At 44.6% G+C, this 25779-nt stretch overlaps 1 protein-coding gene across 3 annotated transcripts in view; it reads left to right on the forward strand.

The window, feature by feature from the left end:
- Window positions 1–16525: 16525 nt before the first annotated feature.
- RNF144B (ring finger protein 144B) overlaps window positions 16526–25779 on the forward strand; it is a 46835-nt gene continuing 37581 nt past the window's right edge. Inside the window, exon 1 of one of the 3 annotated variants that reach the window (XM_066579420.1) lies at window positions 16526–16720. The gene's annotated coding sequence lies outside the window, so the exon portion shown is untranslated. The remainder of the gene's footprint in view (window positions 16721–25779) is intronic. The other 2 variants (XM_066579419.1, XM_066579421.1) reach the window with 2 other exon arrangements.

Consider the following 25779-nt stretch of genomic DNA (forward strand, 5'->3'; position numbering starts at 1 on the left):
CGTTTATGCGCTCGTCTGCCCGCACCCTAAGTCTGACAAGTGTAGCTGGTGGTTCTTCAATAAATGTGGCTCAGTTGTTAGCACTGTTGCCTTGCACTGTTGAATTCCTGCACATGTAAATAGACCCATTGCAAATAATGGATTCCATTTCCGTGCACATTTTGTGCGTCTCGCAATGCACAAAACTCGCATGCTAAAAGCATCCATTTAAATACAACACTAGCCCAGAAAGCTGTAAATTGTAAATTACCTACAATAGGAATTATTTTTATATCCATCTGAACATTTTTGTAATAGTGATTGAGGGTGCATTTACACGGGCGCTTGTAGCATTGATCAGAGAAACTTGGACCAATATCCCACATGCAAACCCGTGATTTTTATGCGAGAGCAATGCACTTTGAGAGAAAATCGCATTGTACATGCAATTTTACAGAAATTTTTACTGAAAAACAAATTTTTGATAACCAGAACAACATTTTTACAAATGTCTGTGAGCATAAGATTTGGCAGAAATAAAATATAAAGTAATACAATGTACAATATTTACTAACCCTAATTAAGAGAATAACACAACCTCAATAAAGAGAAGTAGAAGGGAGTATGGGAAGTTACAACTGGGAGAAGGTTCAAAGAGAGCAATAATGAATCCAAGGGTTACACATAAGGTAATATTTATGGAGGGGGTTATTTCGAAGGGTGTAAATTTGTTCATAGAAATTATGCTCCCATATAAGGGAGATCAGAGCTGTAGTAAAAGGAGATATGGGGGACTTCCATGGGGAGAAGGTAGCAAATTAGAGATAAGCAGTGGAAGTGCCATTTCAAGGTTATTAGAGATAGTACCTTCTGTTACACTTCTTATTAAAGATATTACATCTTTCCAATTAGAATTCAGAATTGGACAGCTCCATAAGATGTGGGTTATGGAGCTGGGGTGACCTCAATGTTTTCAGCACAAATTGTTCGAGCTAGAGAAACATTTCACAATTTTGACTGGAGTAAAATACCATCTAGTTAGAAACTTGTAGTGAACCCCTATAAGAAAAGAGCAAAGAGGATTTGTTAACCCAATCCAAAGCTGCAAACCATTGGCTTAAAAAACCTACTAGATCCAACTCTTTCCCAATTTAGAAAGGAAGCTTTTTTGGATTCCCCCATGTCTCCCGACAGCATACAATAAGTCTGATGTAAAAATGAACGATTACCTACATAATTCTTAGATATTCTATAATGCAATTTAGAAGGGATGATGACTTTATGTGTGTAAAGCATTTTTAAAAGGGAGCAAATTTGGGTAAATTTAAAAAGATCACAATATGGAATTTTAAATTCTGACATAAGCTCAGGGAATACCTTAATTTTGTTAATTTTGTTATTCTAGGAGAGATCAGATACAAATAGGACTCCTTTCCTAACCCAACTGGTTACTCTCAGGTCAGAAACAAATTGTTTCCAGAGGAAATTTAACAGCTTTCTTCTTGAAGCTCCAAGTTTTTTCCTGAAGACAAATGTTCCAAGCTTGTATAATTGCCAACATGGGAGAAGAATGGGAGGTGGAATTCTCGAGGATGAGAAGAGGACAAACCCTTACATTTAAGTAGGTCAACATATAATTAAAAGTGATTTTAATGACCTATTTTTATTTAAATCTCTAATTCAATAAAAGGCCAGCTAGATTCTGAGGAATATGTGCCCTAATATTTTAAATTGGTTGGTAACTGTAGAGTTTTGAAAGGAGCATTGATTTGGTACTCCTAGCCTTCCTTGTTTGTAGGGGAGGTAAGTAATAGATGAAGCCACCCTGGGTTTTTCATTGTTCCATAAAAAAAATTGATAAATAAAAATAAAAATCCTCAGCGCTCAAACCATGCAAAAGAAAGGTAATACAGAAAGTAAGCAAATGGTGACTTACTTCACGGAGGCCCCTGTGTGCAGGCGCCTCCTAATCCAGGAAAACGTATCAAATGATCGGTAGGCACCGGCAGCAGTAGTAGGTTTGACGGTTTAATACATATAATACAATACAAAACAGGCCTTTTTCCATAAAAACACATTCCCTACTAAAGATTCTGTATCTCAGAATCATGATTGCAATCTCATTACTCGTTACAATTTAAATCATAAAGAATTAAAAGACATTGGAAGAAAACACTGGCATATCTTGAGGTCAGATCCATATCTGACATCAGAAATATCCCCATTTCCAAAAATTATATTCAGAAGAAGTCGCACACTAGGAAACATCCTAGCCCCCTCTCAGCCACGTCAATTTAAATCTAAACCCCAAAACAACAAACATACTCTCCTCTTGCAGACCCCAGGAGCTTATAAATGTGGCAAAACCACGTGTAAATGCTGTCACAGCATCTGTCACAAACAAAAGAAATTGATACTGGTACAGATACTCCCCTATTTCACATTAGTCAATTTTTAAACTGCGGAACCAATTATGTAATATACTTAATAGAGTGTCCCTGTAAACTACGTTATATTGGATGTACGGTCAATGCTCTACGCAACCTCCTAAACCAACATAGATCCAATATAAAAAATAGTTTTTTGAAACATAGTGTATCCAAACATTTCTTCACACACCATGCATCTAATCCGTCTCATCTCAAAATCACCCCAGTGGAGCAAGTTCCAGTTGGTGAATTTTCGAAATTAAAAACGAAAGAAATGTTCTATATTTTCCATTTCAATACTCTAACCCCACACGGCCTTAATGAGACATTGAAAAAAATTTGACAATTTGTAAAAAATCTCAATGAAGTACTATAAATTTAGCACACTATTATAGTTTTACAAAAGTATTTTATTGAACTGTCCGTCTAATAATGAGAATTTTCACATTCTCTTGGTTAACGGTAACAGTACTTATTATAATCATTCTAATATTTTTATAATATTTTATAATTATTAATCTCACATTTTTAGACTGAAGAATTCTCAATATATAAACGTATTCTGAAAACTATGGAGATAGTTGTCACTTTATCCATAATTTTAGAATTTAGTTGATCTAATCAATATAACAAGGTGTTTAATTATGCACATAATGATTATATGATTATATGATTATATGAATTGACTAGAACTAATATGGTGTAATATATTTGCCACATCTCCATCAATCTCATTAGTCTATATCTTTTTACCATTTCTTATGATATGGCGATTTTTGGGTTGTACTATCAAGTCTTATGAGGATAACCATTTTGATTAATGATATCATGCTTGAACATTTGCGAATGTACCTATCATCATGTTAATACTATGTGTCTATGTGTAACCGGGTTTAATTATTTAATTATGCAATTGGGTTTAATTATTCAACCCAACTATCCATTATTCCCTTTTTTTGATATGGTGACATTGGGTTGTGCCACCATATTGTGTATTTGTCCCTCAATATACTTTATCCATGAAGAAAACTATTTAGACTAATACCATGACACTTTAATATCTGTGACCATAAGATATACATACGATCATATTGATATTGGGTGTTTATATACAATTGTGTTGTGTAATTAAGTTACGTACTCATTTCTTATCCATTATCATTATCAATTTCCTCAAAAAATCATGTGACTTATGTATCATTATGTGGCATCACTTAGTGATTATACTATCCAGATTATGCCAAGTCATTGCCCCGAGATACATGATGAAACCTTTCTTGTAAGAACACATGACCGCAGTGTCACTATACAATGCAACCATGTGACAATACATTACTATACTATACTTTAGGGCATGTTACCTCCTTCAGTTGAGCACATGACCACCGCATCACAATGTGATGCGATCACGTGACAACACGTCACCACGCCCAATGCCGCATCACTAAGTGACGCGATCATGTGACCACACGTCATTACGTCTAGCGCCGCGTCATGTGACGCGCCGGAATGACGACTGAGCTATCTCTTAACGAGATGCAACTATATGAACATACGTCACCACGCAGAACGTAGCGCTGCGTGACGTCTCCAGACAACCCGGAAACTCCATTTGCTACACAGACATGCACCTTATCAGATAATTTTAAAACTGCATATATATGAATGATTTTAACAATGTATTTTATGTACTTGAAAAGGGCCTGTTTTGGCCGAAAAGCGTTGTATTGTATTATATGTATTAATCCGTGGAACCTACTACTGCTGCCGGTGCCTACTGATCATTTGATACGTTTTCCTGGATTAGGAGGCGCCTGCACACAGGCGCCTCCGTGAAGTAGGTCACCATTTGCTTACTTTCTGTATTACCTTGTTTTTGCATGGTTTGAGCGCTGAGGATTTTTCTTTTTCTTTTTCTTTGTTTCTCCTCCCTCATTTTCTATGATTGGAGTCTCCTCTAGCTGCTCTCTCATATGTTTATGAGATTTTCCAAGCATTCATGTTCATCTATCGTCTTCTGGACCAGAAAACCTTCCATCAATATTGACTCCATCTCTGAATACCCTTCTAGTGAGCGCTATCCACTACTTCTAAATTTAAAAAATGTGATAGTTGTTTTTGAAATTTACTTATTATGTAATGGGAAACAGGGACAGTTATTGTACAAAAGTAATAAAGAATTTGGGGAAGAATTATTAAGTACAACACAGAGTTTGGGATTTGATTGAAGGTTTAGTTTTATTTGAAGAGAAGACAAGAGAGGCAGGGAATTTATAGGAACAAGATTTGCTAAAGGAAAGCAGAGTTTAATCCCTAAATATGGAATGTTGTCTTGTTGCCAGTGGAAGGGGAATTCAAGCTGAATAGACTTTTTGAACTTTTCTGGAATATTAAGGCCAAGGATTGGAATTTGCTAATACTGACTTTATAGTAGGAGATTTGACTAAAATGATAGAGAGAGTTATATGCTTCTCTTAAAGAGCGGAGAGGATCTGAAAGTATCAGTAACATATCATCCGCGAACAGGCTTATTTTGTGTTGTCTAAGACCTGCTACAATACCTGGAGTTTACAAAGAGTTTTTTAAATATTTTTTTTTTAAACTGATTTGAGAAGAATTTGAAGCATAGGCAATGACTATAGTGATAGGGGATTTATTTATAGACCCAGTTAGGATGATAAATCTTCCTTGGCGATCGCTGAGTTGGAGAGATTGAAATAAATATTCTCATAAATAGCAATCAGAACTCCAGCTTTCTCTTTGTCAGAACATGTTTTTTAAATATTTTGTATGGGAAAATTAAGGGGAGGTAAGTTAGGAGAAGTGTGTCTCTTGTATGCATAGTATGTCCGTGTTGTTGTTTATAGCCTCCTTCCATACAAGAGATCTTTTAAATGGGGAGTGAAGCCCTTTCGTATTAAGTGAAAGAGTTCTAAGTGACATAAAGTGAGCCAAACGTTGAGGACCCTTGTTGGAATATATGTTACTAGGCTTAAGATGAACCAAAGAATATAAACATAATTAAACGGTACGTGTCTAACAAACGTAGAAGAGGCTATCTTAGGCATAGTTTCTAAATGTAAGAGCAACAAGAACATATAAATACAGAGAATAACATGAACAGAAATGCAGCAGGGGAAATAAGTGAATCTGCGTTTTCAGGAGGGGTGGAAAGTTTACCTGTGTCGTGGATCTCTCTAACCATTGTGTCCAACTTGTCATGGCATAGTCCAATCGCTCTAGCAAAATTGCGAGTGTAGAGTCGCCAGACTACAGGTGGATTTATAACCAGCTTTCATGGGGTCCTGGTGAAATTCTAGCGGAACTCGGAAAAAGAAGACATAACTAAGAAACAGACATAAATCATGAATAGCAAACGCCCAAAACACAAACAAGCATACTCGCACACATAAACCGATACGGTGCGAGGTATTGGTTCATATTTTTGCCAAGAAACTTAAGCCCGTGAGCCCACTTCAAGGGTCCTTGTTGTCTTGCGGGTCCCTACTCTAATGAGACAGCTTCCACGTAAAACCTGCCTGCATGCTGGGCGATCGTCCCTACAAGGACGGCACCGCACTGGAACCTAGGGACCTACACAGCAGGTCTGAACACAGCTCAAACCAACACGCCAGGGATTTAAATATAACACACCACACAACTAAACAGGACTGTTCACACTACATGCCCGGCACATGCACCAACACATAGGAACATAACATTGTTCACCCTGAACAAATAAGAAACCCTAGTAGCCTCTAGCAGAGAAGCTGGTATATATGAGCAGCAGACCAGTGGTAATTGCCTGGCTGGAGAAATCTACACCCAGCCAGCTCAATCAACCGCCACCTGTGGGGCTGCGTTGCTGGAAACCCATGCAGAACAACAGATTCCAGCAGCACACCCTAACACCAAGTTTTCAAATCTGACATATTTTATTTCATGTAATATTTTTGGAATGCTACTACTTATTCAAGTGATTCTGAGATTGTTTGTTTTTTTAATGACACATTTTGCTTAATATCCATGGTACATTTTGTTATGTTTTGCGTTTATTTAGAAAAGAATCCAAAATTTTTCAAAATGTAAAATCATACAAAATATGACATTTTCTGCCTATATTGTATTCATACCACACCACACAAAACTGTTAATAAAGAACATTTACCATATGTTCACGTTAGGTCGGCATCATTTTTTTTACTTTTTATTTTTTTTCCAGATGTTACAAGGCTTATAAGTATAGAAGCTATTTTTCAATTTTGGAAGAACATTCCCAAACAATACTGTCAGAGACTAATCTCATTTTTTGTTGAATTTGGAGAAACCACTTGTTAGATTAGCTGTGTTGAGCTATTTAACCACTGCAGGACTGCCCATTGATGTTACTGCACTTACGCTGACAAACAGTCCAGATTCCAGAGAATACATTGACTGCAGGCTAGCTGCATGCAAGGCCAGACAGGTATGGCTCTCCCTCTGTCAGCATAATGCTGCTGCTGCACAGTGTCATGACACGGTCGTCTTCTGCCAACACAGGGACTTGTGTCTCCGGCAGCTCTGTGTCTGCTGCCGGGGCTTGTTAGGACAGGAGTCGGCAACCATCCAGCTCCTCACCTTCCTTGGCTGCTAGGGTTTCAGAAATCCCGACTTAAGGCCCTTTTACATGGGTCTACAGTCTTTGGATGACTGCACGAGCACTGACGTCACTGCTAAGGTTGTCAGCGCTCATGCAGAGCATTCAAACAAAAAGACTTGCGGGCTGCTTGTGGGCTTCTCATCTGCTCCTCGCTCAGCGCTTTTCCCTACTATGGCAAGACTGAAGCATTCAAGCAGAACGACAAGCCAGTGCGCACTAATTAGTTTTTTTAAGCTGACTGAAAAGTCAGTTTAAACAACTGCGAACGACAAGTTGAACAATTATCACTCACTTTCGCTCGTTTGAACGAATTTTGTCACTTGTTATCAGTCTAATAACACATATAGTTTCAATTTGGGTTGTACACTCTGAACCACTCCCTCTTAGGGAGACGTGCTGGAGGGTGTGATTTTTGGAGTCATGTGATACATCAGGTGCTCCGTGTTAGGTTGTTTTGGAGACAACTTAAACATGACCTGTGATTGTAACCATCCCCCCTTGAGAAAGTAAATACGAAATGTGAGTTGTGGCTCAGGATACAGGTCTTGATTGGCATGTGGTAACAACTTTGTATTTATATTTGTGTGATTCTACGGTCTTAATTTATTGCGTTGCTTTGTCTGGCTTGTATTATATATGACTAAGTAGATCCACTATTGTGTATATTGTTATCCTAGTTATAGAATGGATGATTTATTTATCCCATCATTCAAGTCCTGCTCCTGTATATCCAGATTCTCCTTTTCTCCTACTACATGTTTTTAATTATTGTCTTGTTTTGTAATAAAGTTAATATATTTAACTATTCTAAGCTGTATGTGTGGATCCCTTTATTGTGCTCTCACGGCTATATAGTAACACATTTTTGCATTTATTTAGCAATTTGAGCCTATCTTTTGGTTAAGGCTGACAGGTCTGTATACACAGTGATAACGTTCTCCATAGTTTCTTCCTCTCCTGCACACACATTACACACAGTGGGTTTACTAACCATTTGGCCAGAATGTCTCGAAATGCCTGATAATCCTGGGAAAGCAGAGGGTGGCCATTCAGATATTGCTTCCCTGCTGAGTGGGCTAGAAACAGTGCTGTGCAGCATGGGAAGAAAGGCCAAGGAAATTAGGACAGTGAACTACTGGTAGAATGCTAGACTTGCTACATGTTCCCTCCCTAAAAGTGGATTGAAAACAACAGAAAAACGGAGATCACCTGAAAAACAGAATTTACAGACATGAAACAGTGCAGACACTGCAAATCAGAGAGTAAAGAGAATCTGCTGTATTTTAGATAAATTATTGAAAAGCCAAGTATGCTTTAAAAGAAACACATTTCATACTTTATCTAAAAAGATCACGCATGCTATACAATGCTGGCTTTCACACATGACTTGTAGCATATCCAATAATGTGCAGTTCCCGTCGTGCGGTGCTGATACTGTCTTGGTTTCCATTCGCAGATTCTCAGTGTGCTCCTGGATAGTGGAAAAGTGAGCTCTGCAAACAATCCCTCCAGCTGTCGGTTGTCCCTATTGGTGAATATTTTGGGTTCTCTGGTTCTTGGTTTATTCGTGGTATGTTCCTCTCTCCTTTACCTTGTGGTGCTGTAACTGAGTTGATCTGGCAACCTGAGTCGTAGCAGAAATGTCAAAAACCCAGTCCACTATTGCAACGAACAACAAGGATACCACGTGTAAACTCTGTAAGTTCCTAGGAACGAGACTTGTTAACTGAAACATTGCAAAACAAACTATGGTTGACACCTCCAAGGGTCTGAATCTATTGTAGCTTGGTTTAGGACACAACAGGCTAATAAGCCACAATCCATTCTATTGATAGCGATGTCCAAATGCTTTTAGCATAAATGTGTACTGTATATAGAGATCTCTATGGTGTGCAGTGCCCGAAATCTTTATAAAGGACCACATTGAGAAAAAAAATACACAGTACATTACTGCAACATTTTCCATTTCTTCACTCCCTTAGAGACCACCCATATGCCTTTGCATCAGAATCCTGACATGGGGGGCTGCTTGGATAGATACCCGAGACACAGCTAGATTCTCGAGATGGTTAAGCACAGGCTCCTGCGAGTGAACTTACATAGTAGTATCCAGGTTTTGATTGTATTTGTAATAACTTTATAAGTGATGTTAACAAAAAGCAATAAAAATACTTTGAAAGAATACTGACATAGGTCTCCTGTGCCGGTAGGAGTGGGGACACGGCTGTCATGACAGCCAGACTCCAGCTTTAACGGCTGGAAGATGACAAATCTCTGATCCCAGTCATTTAACCCTTTGTTCAGTCGCATTGAATGTGGCATGTAATGTAAAAGGGTGACAAAAAATGGGGACTCCCTCGGTCACCCATTCGACCCCCACGATGTGATCGTAGGATGCATCTGGGTTGCTATTGCACTCGGAGGCTTGAAGATGGCTTCCAGGTCTGCCATCTACTGTGGCCTATTAGGCCAATATAGTACACTGTAATACTTAAATATTGTAATGAATTATAGCAATGGTCAAAAGTAAGGAAATTCAATTTCCTGAGTGGAACAAAAATAAAGTTAAATCCCCATCTTCTCCCCCTTATTATGTAGATAAAAAATGTTTTATCCCCCCCCAGACCATCACACCAGCAGGGGGCAGTGTGCCACTCCACAGCAAAGGCAGGATTGAGGCGATCACCCCAAGGTCTCCAGACACGAACACTACCATCATCAGTGCCCAAACTAAATCTGGATTTGTCGCTGAAGTCAACCCGATTCCACTTTGTAGTAATCGAGTTTCATAATTCACGATGCCACTGCAAATGGAGGCAACAGTGTGTGGATGTCAAAAGTAGTACATGTATTGGGCATCGGAAAACCAAATATCCTTGAGCCAAGTGCCTGGAAATGGTTCCAACAGACACGGGTGTAACGATGGTGCCACCTGTCTATGGATGGTGGACAACGAAACAGTTGGAGCTGCTCATGCTTGTCAGACAATCCTCATATTAGTCTGATTAGAACAGCCTAGGTGGCAGGCAATTCGTAGATATGACCATGCAGCTACTTGCACTCCAATAATGCACCGCCTCTCAAATGCTTAACTGTGTGAAATCTTTCCAGTTTTGCAGCAACATGACTACTCCTAGGTGTTTGATTTTATTATTTTTTTTACAAAGACTGTATAAAGGCCTCTGAAAGTCACTTCAGATCTAAACTGGTCCCTTAAAAAATTGGTTTTGGATATTTTCTTCAAAATTAGAAAAGTTGCCTATACATGCAAGCCATCTCACTTCCATAATACACTAGAAGACACTTACAAAATTATGGCAACATAAAGGATACATATAGGAAATGGTATTTATTTAGTGGTGTATTATTCTGTTTTACAGCAGAAAAATACAAATTACTAATTTCTGAAAATTTTCTGTAAATTTAGGATTTTTTCTTAATAGTCCCAAAACATAACATAGTATGTAAGGCCAAAAGAAAAGGCATATGTCCATCTAGTTCAGACCATTACCCCCCTACCCCCAATGTTGATCCAGAGGAAGGCAAAAAAAAAATCCAATGAGGTAAAAGCCAATTTTCCCCATTTAACCTCTTCCCGCTCCAGGGCGTAAGTTTACATCCTGGGAGTGGGGTCCTTCCCGCAACAGGGCGTAAACTTACGTCCTGGGGATAGCGCGAGATCACATATGATCTCGCGCTATCCCGCAGCGGGAGCTGGCTGTCAGTCACAGCCGGCGTCCCGCTGCAACAGCAGGGGGTGCATCAGAGATGCGCCCCCCCGCTCTTAACCCCTGGCGTCCTCTCCACCCCTCTGCACTATTTGTAATGAGAAGAGGCAGGACAGGGGCGGGGCTAATTCCCGGAACTTAGCCCCACCCCCATCCCGCCTCCTTTCATTGCAAATAGTGCAGAGGGGCAGAGAGGGGGCGGGAGCTCAGTTCCTGCTCCTGGCTCTTCCATCCCCCCCCCCTGCAGATGAGGACGACGTATATCAGCTCAGCGTGAAAACCAAGCTGATATACGTTCGTGTGAATCCAGCCTAAGGCCCATTTAGACATCTTTTGAGCGATAATTGTGTGCATATACACGGGAAGATGGGAGCTCAAAATTTGCTCAAACAGCAGTCTGAGTGACAGTTTTGATGGCTAATTAATCTAATGTGTGCCAGATATGCTCCTTTTACTGCACAATTATGCAAGGTTTCACACATTCTCTAGTATAGTGTTCCCCAACTCCAACCCTCAGGGACCACCAACAGGTCATGTCAGGATTTCCTCAATATTGCACAGGTGATGTAATTATTGTCGGTGCCTCAGACATTGCCACAGGTGTTCTTACTATAGGATATCCTGAAAACATGACCTGTTGGTGGGCCCTGAGGACTGGAGTTGGAGACCCCTGCCCTAGGGTATTTGGACTTTTGGTATGCAAATGTGCAGGAAAATAAAGCATGCTGCTTTTAGTTTTTTTGCACTACTGAAATGCGCAGGATGGTCCTCTCCGGTTAACTATTCAGAGTTGGCTTTTGTTTTACAGCATTCACTATTCAGTAAAGATAATATGATAACTTTATTATCTGGATCAGCACGATTACTGCGATACCAAGTTTATATAGTGTTTTTTTAACTACTTTAATACAATAAAAACACAATTTTAAAGAACGATTGAATCTGCATCATTGCACGCTAAAGGCCCATTTAGACACAACTATCATCGCTCAAAGCTGTCTTTTGAGCGATAATTGTTGTGTGTACCTGCACTGACATCAGGCAGTTTCCGTTACCCTGTCGCTCATCGTCATCTTTCAGCGTGCTGAAAGACAACAATGAGCCTTAACAGGGATTCATAGTGGGATACAGCTGATACTATTGTTTCAGCTGTATCCCGCTCCCTGATAACAGGCGGGGGTATGAAGAACACAGCTGTCCAGCTGTGTTCTTCCCACCCCACTCGGAGCGCTCAGCTGTATAACAGCCGGGCGCTCCATACAGAAAACAGCTGAAGTCAAGCGGGGCCACCTCTGCTCAGAACGCTCGGCTGTATAACAGCCAGGCGCTCAGAGCGGGGAACAGCTGGATACAGAAGGCAATCGGGGACACCTAGCTTGTCTCCTGCATCCTCCACTGGGAGCGCTTGGCTATATAACAGCAGGGCGCTCCCAGCGGGGAACAGCTGGATGCAGAGAACAAGCGGCCCCACGCTTGTTCTCTACATCTTCCGGAGCGCAAGGTGATCGCTCAACATTTGAGCGATCATCTTGCAATGTAAATGACAACGATTATCGCTCAAAAGACATCTTTTGAGCAATAATCATTGTGTCAAATAGGCCTTAAGACCCATAACATTTTTACTGTAACGAGGAGAGTATTGTTGTTTTTAATAGTACTATTTTGTGGTATATGTGACTTTTGGACTACTTTTTATTACTTTTTTTGTGAGGCAAACAAAAGCAAAATAGCAATTCTGGCATTACTTTTTATGGCATTCACCATGCGAGATAAATAACAAAATGCTTTCATTGTTTGGGTCGTTGGATATTTTACCCATTTAAAAAAATTTTTGTGCAGTTAAAAATTTTTTTTACTGGATTTTTGCTTTGTTTAAATTAATCATTGTTTACACAATTTTTTAGTCCCTGAAGGGGACTTAGGGATGTGATTGTTCAATAGCTATGACGGTGCACTACATTTCTAATGTAGTGCACTCCAAGTCACACATTTGAAACATAAGGCCCGTGGACCGAATTTGACCTACCGTCTAATTGGTCTGTTAGCTGTACAGCATTCTACTCACCCAGCCTGCAGGTCCAGCGGTGACAGTGTAGTCTGACCGCTGACCTCTCTCCCTCGGAGTCTGTGCGCCGATCTGTACGCAGCGCAGATGCTGAGCGGAGAGGTCAGCAGTCACAGACTGCACTGCCGCTGCCAGCCCAGACCTGCAGGCCAAGAATACCATGGGGGTCACTTATTACTACTGTAGCTACTATGGGGGCTCATTTACTACTGGGAAGACTATGGGACACACTGTTACCACTGCGGCTACTATGGGGGACCCTAGTACTACTGGGGCCAATATTCTTCATCTTTTACCGTGTTTCCCCGAAAATAAGACCGTGTCTTATATTCATTTTTGATCAAAAAGGTTTCACTTTTTTACATGTATAGCTGCCTGGACACTATTTAAATTGACTTTTTTAATTAAAGGGGTTGTCCCGCGGCAGCAAGTGGGTCTATACACTTCTGTATGGCCATAATAATGCACTTTGTAATGTACATTGTGCATTAATTATGAGCCATACAGAAGTTATAAAAAGTTTTTCACTTACCTGCTCCGCTGCTGGCGTCCTCGTCTCCATGGAGCCCGCCTAATTTTCGCCGTCTAAAATGGTCGAATGGCCAAATTAGACGCGCTTGCGCAGTCCGGGTCTTCTGCTTTCTTCAATGGGGCTCCGTGTAGCTCCGCCCCGTCACGTGCCGATTCCAGCCAATCAGGAGGCTGGAATCGGCAATGGACCGCACAGAAGAGCTGCGGTCCACAGAGGAAGAGGATCCCGGCGGCCATCTTCAGCCGGTAAGTATAGAAGTCACCGGAGCGCGGGGATTAAGGTAAGCGCTAAGCGGGTTTTTTTTTACGTCCCTGCATCGGGGTTGTCTCGCGCCGAACGGGGGGGGGGGGTTTTTGAAAAAAAAAAAAAACCCGTTTCGGCGCGGGACAACCCCTTTAACTGTTAGCAGGGCTTAATTTTGGAGTAGGGCTTATATTTCGAGCATCCTCAAAAAGCCTGAAAAATCATTTTGCATCCTCAAAAATTCAGGAAAATCATGCTATGTCTTATTTTCAGGGAAACAGGGTACTACTTGGGAGACTATGGGGGACAATGTTACCACGGTGACCACTATCAGGGACCCTAATACTACTAGGGCCAGTATGGGGGTAACTATTAAGGCTCGTCTAGACAGGCATAAGCACATTTCGGTTGCGCAAATATGCAGCATATTTGCATGACCGAAAATTGCTTATGCTGGTGTCTTTCAGCTGTTCCGGTGTGTTTTTGTGTGCCCAAATACACTGTGTATTTGCACATGCACAAAAGGGAGATTAAATAATACCTCCAGTGTCACCTATTGGACTTCAAGTCAAAGTCAGACTCTTAATACAAACCTTGTAACAATGACCGGGAATTGAAAGTAAAGCCAGACTCCATGTACAGACAACTGTTTCAGAGTTTTTGCCCTTCATCAGTGTGCAGCAGAATGAAGGGCAAAAACCCTGAAACAGCTGTATGTGCATGGGTGCTGGCTTTACTTTCAATTCCCGGTCATTGTTACAAGGCTTGCATAATGAGTCTGACTTTGACTTGAAGGAATGCTGCCTTCCAATAGGTGGCACTGTGAAGGTATTATTCCATCTTCCTTATTTACATATTACCCAGAGGAGCATAAATGACCTTTTGAGTCTCCTCACTCACAGTCTAGGTGTTCTCCCGAAAGAGAAAAGATAGCATTTCTGATTCACATGAAAAAGACCGCAGATGGGCCCATTGAAACGGTGCACAAATATGCATGTTGTTTGCATATCTGCGTGGGCCCATTCACTGCAATGGCCTATTGCAGTGCGTAATACGCACAGCGACAGATCACACCGAGTAATTTTCACGATCGTACATCACGTGAAAATATATGCTCGTGTGAGCAAACGCACAGAAATCAATGAGTTCTATTCACTGCGTATTACGTGCAAAAGAACTGCATACATAATAAGCTGCGCGAATATGCTTGTGTGAACAAGCCCTTAGTATACAGCCTTACAACTGCAATGTCGTTTGGAGGCAGCCATAAGACTGATGTGGCTCTCTGTGAAAAGGAGTTTGACAGTCCTGTACTAAGCAAATCAGAACAGTTTTTTAGACACTGTGGAAAGTGGGGCCTAATAGGCCAAGTAGCATTGTAGACATGGAGGTCTCCGTCAGGCTTCCAGCTGGCATGGGAACCCATTGGTACCTTGATATCGCACTGCGGGGTGCTGATGGGTGACAGACAGAGCCCCTCCCCATCATCTATTTACATGCTGAAGTTGTTACGGATTGTGGCATGTAAAGGGTTAAAATGCCAAGCTGTGAGGCCCAGCTCAGACGAGCATGTTGGTAGGGCGTATTCCGCGCACGGGTCTTGTGCTTGTAATGTGTTGTACCAATCTGCCTTAGGCGGCCATGTTGCCGCTCAAACAACTTGCACAGAAAAATCACAGCATGTCCTATCTTGGCACATATTACGCGAGCCTACACATGAAGATAGAACATGGTGATGAGCGGCACGTAGCCAGTACGCTGCGAGATACGCTCGTGTGAGCCCAGCCTTAGAGCAGGAGCCTGGCTGTCAATAGCAGTCAAGTCATCGCCTTAAAAAAAAAGATGTATGTGCAAGTTTAAGGCCTCCTTCACACGGGCGAAAAAAACATGCGATTTTGTCGCAAAGCTACAAGTCGCATGTATGTGAAGCTCATGCTTTCCTATGGGTTCCGTCACACATGTGATGCTTTGTAGCATGTGACAACCCGACACAAAAACCTTGCGGGTCCAGCGGCATGCATGAAACTCATGAGGTTTTGTAGCCCATGTTTCCCTATGGAGACTTCCTCTCTGTTGCATCGCATGAAAACGTGGTAACCCTGACACTAGGAAATCCTATTGTCAAAGCCTAATCTAAGCCCTAGCTGCAGCAAGACATTTAAAAAACACATACATCATCTTAGAAGTGCTGTCCGCCGCCGCTGCAGCTTCTCTCTGCATCCCCGCCACTGCTTCTGTCCATCATCTTCTGGCCGGGGATTGACCTGGAGAAATAGTGCTGCAGGCACAGATCCATTCGGCCAAAGGGATTCCACTTTCTTCTCCACAAAGTAGGAAAACGGAAGACATAAAAGCAGCCACAGATCCGCACCAAATACCATTCGTTGCATGCTATGGGCAAATCGTTCTTTCCTGCGCACTCATGGAAACCAATTGAGGTTTCCGCAAGCAGAGTAAAAATTGCAACATACTGAAATCACAGCATGCACTACTTTTGTGCGGACGGCTTCCACTGAAGTCAATGACAGCCATCCAACAACGGCTCGTCTGCAATTAACACTGCGGACAGGTCGTGGATTCCGCATCATTATGAAAAATACATGAAAAAACTTTGATAGTAAAAATGTCCCTTCCATGTCCGATACTGGAGATTGGTGGAAGCGCCAGGTGTGTAATAGCCGCTTCACCTCCCATCATTCTCACTTCATTCATCCCCTCCACCATACAGCCCTATGTAAATAACATCACTCCGCTCTCATCAAGCAGTCCCATGTAACCCCGCAGCGCAGCCTCGCAGCAGTATCCACGTGTGGCCCAGCAGTGGCCGGCAGCTTCCTGTTATATAGAGCTGTGATCCAGGAGGTCCCGCCCCTCCCGTGACGTCACCGCCACCCGCAGCCGCCCAGTCAGACGCTCCGGATCACGGCTACTGGCTTCCAGTAGACGGAGGGCGGGAATCACCGCCGAGCCGGGAGGTGGAGAGCGGCGCACGGAGGTGAGGAGGAGGCCAGGCTGCCTCGTCCTGGTGTGAGGGACGGCGGCTTCCTGCAGCTGTGGCGGAGCTGTCACCTCACGGCAGCGCTGACAGGACGGACGGTGGAGCAGGTAGGTGCACGTCAGGCTGCGCTCTCACCTGTAGGTGCACGTCAGGCTGCGCTCTCACCTGTAGGTGCACGTCGGGCTGCGCTCTCACCTGTAGGTGCGCGTCAGACTGCGCTCTCACCTGTAGGTACGCGTCGGGCTGCGCTCTCACCTGTAGGTACGCGTCGGGCTGCGCTCTCACCTGTAGGTACGCGTCGGGCTGCGCTCTCACCTGTAGGTGCACGTCAGGCTGCGCTCTCACCTGTAGGTGCGCGTCGGGCTGCGCTCTCACCTGTAGGTGCACGTCAGACTGCGATCTCACCTGTAGGTGCACGTCGGGCTGCGCTCTCACCTGCGGGTACGCGTCGGGCTGCGCTCTCACCTGCGGGTACGCGTCGGGCTGCGCTCTCACCTGCGGGTACGCGTCGGGCTGCGCTCTCACCTGCGGGTACGCGTCGGGCTGCGCTCTCACCTGCGGGTACGCGTCGGGCTGCGCTCTCACCTGCGGGTACGCGTCGGGCTGCGCTCTCACCTGCGGGTACGCGTCGGGCTGCGCGCCGTCACCTGCGGTTGCGCGTCGGGCTGCGCGCCGTCACCTGCGGTTGCGCGTCGGGCTGCGCGCCGTCACCTGCGGTTGCGCGTCGGGCTGCGCGCCGTCACCTGCGGTTGCGCGTCGGGCTGCGCGCCGTCACCTGCGGTTGCGCGTCGGGCTGCGCGCCGTCACCTGCGGTTGCGCGCCGTCACCTGCGGTTGCGCGTCGTCACCTGCGGTTGCGCGTCGGGCTGCGCGCCGTCACCTGCGGGGGCGCGTCGGGCTGCGCGCGCTCACCTGCGGGGGCGCGTCGGGCTGCGCGCGCTCACCTGCGGGGGCGCGTCGGGCTGCGCGCGCTCACCTGCGGGGGCGCGTCGGGCTGCGCGCGCTCACCTGCGGGGGCGCGCCGTCACCTGCGGGGGCGCGTCAGGCCGCGCGCGTTCACCTGCGGGGGCGCGCCGTCACCTGCGGTTGCGCGTCGGGCTGCGCGCGCTCAGCTGCGGGGGCGCGCCGTCACCTGCGGGGGCGCGTCGGGCAGCGCGCCGTCACCTGCGGGGGCTCGCCCTCACCTGCGGGGGCGCGTCAGGCCGCGCGCGTTCACCTGCGGGGGCGCGCCGTCACCTGCGGTTGCGCGTCGGGCTGCGCGCGCTCAGCTGCGGGGGCGCGCCGTCACCTGCGGGGGCGCGTCGGGCCGCGCGCCGTCACCTGCGGGGGCTCGCCCTCACCTGCGGGGGCGCGTCGGGCCGCTCGCCCTCACCTGCGGGGGCGCGTCGGGCCGCTCGCCCTCACCTGCGGGGGCGCGTCGGGCCGCTCGCCCTCACCTGCGGGGGCGCGTCGGGCCGCTCGCCCTCACCTGCGGGGGCGCGTCGGGCCGCTCGCCCTCACCAGCGGGGGCGCGTCGGGCCGCTCGCCCTCACCTGTCACGTATTTCACTGTATTTTTTTGCGTATACTGCATTTTTGCGCGCACAAAAAAAAAGCAGTATTGGTGTATCGGAAGGGATTGGTGGAGATAAGCATCAGTGAGAGGAAAGCCTTGCTCACACCCCCACCTGGGGATTGGCTGGGCTGCGTAGCCTTCAGCGCTGTGAAAGAAGAAGGAGCTATCACAGCACCTTAGGGGGAACCGGCTTGAGGAGAGGATGGCGAAGCGGGTTAGGGTTAGGATTGGCGTTGTGGTCAGGGGATATTCACCCCAAGGAGTGACTGGCCTCTGGTTATACTAATCTATTGGCTTACTTTTGGGGCTTTTGGTTCATTGACCCCCGCTTCGGCTCTGCATCTTTTTCCTCCTCACCCTGATCGGGACGATGTACAGGAGTGTATGTTGTTGGATCCTACACTTGCAAAATTGGCCTTGCAGGAGCTGTGGAGGAGAAGTCGGTACACCGCTGCCGGAGTCTGCACAGCGGGAGGAGACGCCGAAGCTGTGGCATGCTGCAGGCAGATTGAATACACTGCCGCTGGGGAGAGGCAAAGCACAGCCGGCAGAATGACAGATGCGGGGTGGCGGCGCAGCTACAGCTCAGCCTGCAGGGGGTGTGCTCCCACTACTGCTTCCTCTGCATGGATGTGTTTACAGCATCCCAGTCTCTGGCGGCCTCCCATCGATGCTGGCTGTCGCCCGCCACAATGGCCTTGCCGCTCCCCTGTTACTCCAGTGCCTTCACTCCGGTCCCTCTAGCCCTACCATGCAACCAATCACCAACAAGGGGCAAAGCCTGGGCGTTACCTGCTGTCAACACCCTCGCTTCCGGTGTCGACAAGGTACAACAATACCCCTTCATCTTTCGGTGAAAAGTTGGAAAATGTAAGAGGGGGAGAGGGAAGAGAGAAAAAGATGAAAAAATGGTAGAGGGGAGAGGAAAAGGATATCACTTAAGGAAAACCTGTCACTTTACTCAGTGCCACTACTTTATCTACCATTGTAGGGAGTCTTAACCTACCCGGGGACCCCTTTAAGCCCTCCCTGAGATACCACGATGGGTATTGAAAAGGCATCACAATATTTCCCCCCATGACCGCGGTTGTAACTCTTATCCAGTGTGATAATAGTGCCCTTGTTGCTATGTATAGCCCTATGTGTATAAATGGTGATATGATGCTTATATTGTGGGGAGCTGAAGCTTCTGTGGGGGTATAATGGATGTTCCTCTGGAGTTCCACCTTCCAATGTGTTTCGATACGCTGTAGAATACAGTCCCACAACTCTTGTGAGCGATCACAAAACCATAGCCCGTGTGTGAGATCTGTGGCTGGGGTTTTACACTTTGGGCGATGCGTGATACATTCTGGGAAGGCACTGGTGGCCGGAAGCTTAAAACCGTAGATTGCTTTATGCATTACCTTAAAAGAAGATTCCCTCCAGGTCTCCCCCACTATGCATCTGTTAACCATTGACCACCCTTGTAGAATTTTTTGCCTTATGTCCTGATCTTGTTATTTTTTTTCCCAGCGCTGAAAGATCTTATGAGCTTCTATTTTCAAAAATATGGATTATTATTTTTTTTACAATCGGAAAAGGGTCTTCTTTAAACTTAACTTTTTAATTACAACCAATAAGAAAGTTATTAGCAGATTTATTTATTTTTTACTTGTGATGGTTTGATCGCTGAAGGCCAATTTAGACAACGATTATCGCTCAAAAGCCGTCTTTTGAGCGATAATCGTTGTGTGTACCTGCACTGACATCAGGCAGTTTTCGTTATCCCGTCGCTCATCGTTGTCGTTCAGCATGCTGAAAGACAACGATGAGCCTTATCAGGGATTCACAGCGGGATACAGCTGATTACAAGCTCGGTATGAACACAGCGGTCCAGCTCTGTTCTCCATACCCCGCACGGAGCACTTGGCTGTTTAACAATCGGGCGGTCCATGCAGAAAACATCTGGATGCAGAAGACAAGCGGGGTGTCAGCATTCCTCGCTCCAAGCGCTCGGCTGTATAAGAGCCGGGCACTGGAGCGGGGGAACAGCTGGATGCAGAAGACAAGGAGGGACACCCAGCTTGTCTTCTGCATCCTCCGCTGGCAGCACAAGGTGATCGCTCATCTTGAGCGATTATCTTTGGCTGTAAATGACACAACGATGATCGCTCAAAAGTCGCTTGAGTGACATCTTTTGAGCGATTATCGTTGTCTAAATCAGTCTTGATTCAGTATACTGCAATACTTTGCACTTATTCTAGTAAGTCCTTATCTCGGATAAGGGCTTTATAAGGTTATATTAATAGAGTTCTATGTCATACTGGGCACAGCAGCTAGTTGTGAATAGCCCACTCCCATGCCTGCGCCATGCCCTGTCCGTATCTGATGTACATATATATCGAATGTCTCGGGGAGGGAGGGTGGGGTGAATGCTTCCCTGTTGTCCTCAGTTTTTTTTTTTGTTTTTTTTTACTTAAAGCTAAAAATGTGGTGGTTTTCCAAAAAAAGCTCAATGATAAATCACTCTTAGGCTAGTTTTTTTCTGCATCTTTTTAAAAAATGTCCAGCATATGGATGACATCTGAGCGCTGTCCTGTTTTCTGTTCCCATTGATTTGAATGAGTTTCTTCCATAAAACAGATCAGCATAGTGCATGTAATGAGGTTTTCCCACACCGGGTCTGTGCGGAGAAACGCTCTAGTGTGTGTTGCCACATTGAGTAATATGGGTCCATTTGCTGTCGTTGTGTAGTAACAAAGTGTTAGTTTATGGTGCGTTAGGCAGGTAACGGGTTCCCTTTAATTCTTATCAGAGCACTACAGAACATAATGGCTGCTGTGTCATGCCTCTGAGATAAACACATTACAACAGATCCTCGCACAGGAAAACATACGCTAATGTATTTCCCCTCATAGTCAGATAATCTCTTTAGCAGTTCCTTTAGACAATCCCTAAGTTTTTTAGTGGCGGCGAAAGTAAAGGCCCCTTTACACTGAACGATAAGCGTTCATTATAAACCCTGCCAGCGACCTAAAGCTCCAAAATGTTTGGAAACGGCCTTATAACCCATCCCAGATTGATGAGCAGCAATAGTTTCTCCTCTAAGATCATTGATGATGTCTTTCCTCCTTTGCATTATGCTAATACACGCCTGAATGCTCCAGACCAGCAAACTGCCAAAGCTTCTGTTTTTGTAGAGGATGTCAGACTTGTTGCTGATTAATTAATGAAGGGCATTTGATTAGTAGTATCTGGCTTCTATGTAAGCAGTAAAGGCTCCTTCACACGAGCATAAGTGCATTTTCGACGCACCTTAGTGCTGCGTTTTTGCAAAATGAACGATGCCTTTTTGCATGCCTCGTCGTGTTTTACTCTTTTTTTAAAAAATTTTTCGCTCACGCATGGCCCGCTCATTTGCACATGGCAAACAAATTCATTGATTGAAATAGCTATTTGGTTTCAGATGTTTTTTCTTTCCAGCGTAATTATGCAGTGATTCACACATCCCCCTGCGTGTTGCGTGTACATTTACATACCCTCCATTGACTTCTATGGGGATCTTTGGTGCACCAATGCGTAGAAAATAGTTATTTATTGATTATTTTTGTTAGACTGAAATGTGCACGCAAAATGCTGAAATGTGAGCAAACCCATTGAAAACAATGGGCCCTATGCTCTGCGTATTGCGCGCCCAGTTACAGCCATATTAAGGCGGCCTAAGGGCTTTTTCAGACGACCGTACATTGGCTGGGTTTTCACGCCTGGCCTATATACGGTGTCCATCTCTGCAGGGGGAGGAGGCTGGAAGATCTGGGAGCAGAGCACTGCTCCCGGCTCTTCTAGCCTCCTTCCCCTGCAGAGAGAGACACCGTATATCGGCTGGGCGTGAAAACCTGGAGGATATTTGGTTGTCTGAAGCCGCCCTAAGGCCCCCTGAACACAGGTGTAAATTCCGTGGCGGGATTTCCTGCAGAATTTCCGCCCGTGCCCGCCTGCATAGGATTGCATTACAAAACACAATCCTATGCGAACGGCCGCGATTTGTCCGCGTGAAAATACATGCACAGGAATGTCACTCCCGGCGCGCCGGCTGGGTGGCAGCCGGCACATCAGAGTCGTAGCTGTGGGAGCAGGTGAGAGCCGCACTGGTCCCTGCAGGGACACGGGTCAGATGCCGCAGCGAGAATTCAAATCCTCGCAGGGGATCCGACCCGGCCGTCTGCAGTCGGCCTAAGAATATACTACTTCAAACCCTGCTTCTGCATTTTGGCCTTGTTGTCATTAAAGGGGTTGTCCCGCGGCAGCAAGTGGGGGTATACACTTCTGTATGGCCATATTAATGCACTTTGTAATGTACATTGTGCATTAATTATGAGCCATACAGAAGTTATAAAAAGTTTTTTACTTACCTGCTCCGTTGCTAGCGTCCTCGTTCCCATGGAGCCGACTAATTTTCGCCCTCCGATGGCCAAATTAGCCGCGCTTGCGCAGTCCGGGTCTTCTCCTGTCTTCAATGGGGCCGCTCGTGCAGAATGCCGGCTCCGTGTAGCTCCGCCCCGTCACGTGCCGATTCCAGCCAATCAGGAGGCTGGAATCGGCAATGGACCGCACAGAAGAGCTGCGGTCCACGGAGGAAGAGGATCCCGGCGGCCATCTTCAGCCGGTAAGTATAGAAGTCACCGGAGCGCGGGGATTAAGGTAAGCGCTGAGCGTTTTTTTTTTTACGTCCCTGCATCGGGGTTGTCTCGCGCCGAACGGGGGGGGGGGTTTGAAGAAAAAAAAACCCGTTTCGGCGCGGGACAACCCCTTTAACTGACACAATGTAATCTGTCATGTGGTGTTCATCTGTTTGGACTTGCCTAATTTTAAGACCACCTAAGAACCAGTTTTTTTTTTTTTTTTCTCTTATGTCTTGATATGTAAAACCATAGAATTCAAAGAGGGTTTACTTAGACTTTTTGACTGTATGTCTAGAGATGTGGAGTCACTTTGTAAGCTACCCGGCTGCTGGAATGAGATTGCAACAAATTTTGAGGCTTTTAAAAAAAAAAAAAAAAAAAAAAAAAAAAAAAAAAAAATCAAATGTCAATATCTCAACCTCGCTCCACTCAAAGCCCGCTCCCTTTTCTGTACACTTTTGAAAAGCAGAGTTAAAGGCTTAATATCTGTTGTTTTCTACTCAAATCAATAGTATATTTGTATTTAAATTTTTATTTTTTTTTTGTAATGGAAATCAATTTAATGCCGCAATTTACGGTAGAAATCTGGCACAGCAAAAAAAAAAAAGAAAGGTCCTGTTCGGCATAATTTTAGCAAAAGCAATCACAAATGGTCACAAGAAATCCTGTACTGTCCCCGAGTACAAACAACTTAAAAGAAAGTAATTGTAGAATGGCAGTACCAGACTTTTGGCACGGTGGGTATTTTCTGGTTTGCCAACCAGTTCTGTGAGCTATTGTTTTGTGTGATAACACGCATTCCTCCCTTGAAATATTATGTTGGCAGAAGCCGCGTCCCGCAGGTGTGAGTCTAGTCTGCCCCAGCAGCGATAAATGCAATCATGTTTAATGTCCTTGTAAGCCGTAAACATGGTGATCAAGAATAACTTATTTTGCAGTATGGCAGACTTTCATTTCTATGTTGATACATTTTTTTTCAGGGCAGTAGATGACAGATTGAAATAATTGTTGCAAAATGTTACATGTTTCATCAGTCTTTTTGCATAACAGTTTAGATCATTTGCAGGCCAAAGAAAACATTTTGCAAGAAAATGTAAATGTAGCCTAAAGTTTATTGAAATGAGCACAAAATCTGACAGTGTACAATATTTTCTTTACAGCAATGCAGTTTGTGTCCAGCTCAGGGATATAGTGACAGGGACGCTGTTTTTGTTTTTTTTCTCTATCTAGTTTTCGCCATAAGGAAGGTTTGTCGTTAAGCAGTTTGTCCAATCCCATAGGATTTATTTAGCAAATTGCTGATGATCATATAAAATAACAAAAGGAGTTATATTCGCCAGTCCCTTTCTCCACTGGTCCCTTTGAGTGCTTTAGAAGGAGTTTTCGGCACAAAAATGCTATTTTACATAAAGTATGTTGCAGTTTTGCTCCCCCCGTTTCCCTGAAAATAAGACCTATCACGATTTTCCAGAATTTGTGAGGATGCAAAATGATTTTTCAGGCTTTTTGAGGATGCTTGAAATATAAGCCCTACTCCAAAATTAAGCCCTGCTAACAGTTAATTTAAAAAGTCAATTTAAATAGTGTCCAGGCAGCTATACATGTAAAAAAAAGTTAAACCATTTTGAACAAAAATTAATATGACACTGTCTTATTTTTGGGGAAACACGGTAGTTAGGACTCTGGCTATCATATAATTCCAAGTTGCTTGAAAAGTTAGTGACCATGTAAAACTTTAGCAATAATTCTGCCCTGTGTGAATATATCCTTGGGCTACATGCACATGGGTGAGCGTGATATCAGGCCGAGCAATATCGGGCAGTGTTTCGCTTGTCAACGTGCATGCTTCATGCATTACTTCTCTGAAATTCTGATCCTCCAGCTCTTGTTTTATGGGCATAGGAGGATCAGGAAGTGTTTCCCATTTGCGCACTCATACCGTAGGATGCGATGTGTTTGTCCCATTGAAAATAATGGGTGATGTGCTCCGAGGGATGTGAAAAAATAAAACGTACAGCGGCTTGTTTTTTTGTTTTTTTACCTTGCAGCATTGCTGTGCAGGAAAAAATGCTTGTGTATGACTTCATTCAAGAGGATGGAGTTCATATTCAAGTGAGATTCATCTGTCTCGCAACACACACAAGTTGTGTGATCGGGACCAACTGCTATTCAGAGAGAAAGCTTGCTATGGATTCTTGGCAACCAACAGAATACTAAGTGGATTGGACATTCGTAGTAGCCTTGTAGTGGCATCATAGAGCATAGCTGCATCCTGGTCATATGACTGCATGTGATCGGGTTTGCTGTAGTTCCATTGAACTTGTGAGAAGCATCTCTCCAGCACCTTGATGATGGAGGGGGAACTTATAAATCACCCATATTGCCCTGTTTGGTACCCAGAGGTTGGGGTAATGTTGGGGGCTACACTTGTGAGCATCTAAATGCCCACAGTGTAGAAGGTGACAAAACAGCTTGAGAAAGGAAATAATTACATAATTATAACAAAAGCACTTATAAGGGCAAATGTCCCACCAGTGACCCAGGACTGCATGGTGACTTTAGCTGTGACGCAGCTAGTGATTACAGTGTAGCTTTGCAACCTTGCAATCCATTTGAAGTCAATGCAGCCGCTTTGTGGCCCGATAGTAGCTGCAATTTGCAGAATGCAAGAAATCCAAAAATGATGGTTTTCTTGTGATCGACTGGTCACCCTGTATCACGCCAAAGTCGCCATCTAAATGGTTCCTGAAGTTGCCCAATGGGCTGTTCAAGTCTACAGCATTATTCCAGCCTCTTTATAGAACAATGATTACGAGCATGGAGAGATGCGGACCATAATGAACCATTGATTAGGTAACGAATACAAGATCCCATAGCCCAGTAATGACGTGTCAGCCATTGTTCATGTGTCGCAGTTCTCAAATCCTGCAGATGAAATCTTTTAGTGCA

This window comes from Eleutherodactylus coqui, chromosome 9 (genome assembly GCF_035609145.1).
Source record: "Eleutherodactylus coqui strain aEleCoq1 chromosome 9, aEleCoq1.hap1, whole genome shotgun sequence".
NCBI lineage: Eukaryota > Metazoa > Chordata > Amphibia > Anura > Eleutherodactylidae > Eleutherodactylus > Eleutherodactylus coqui.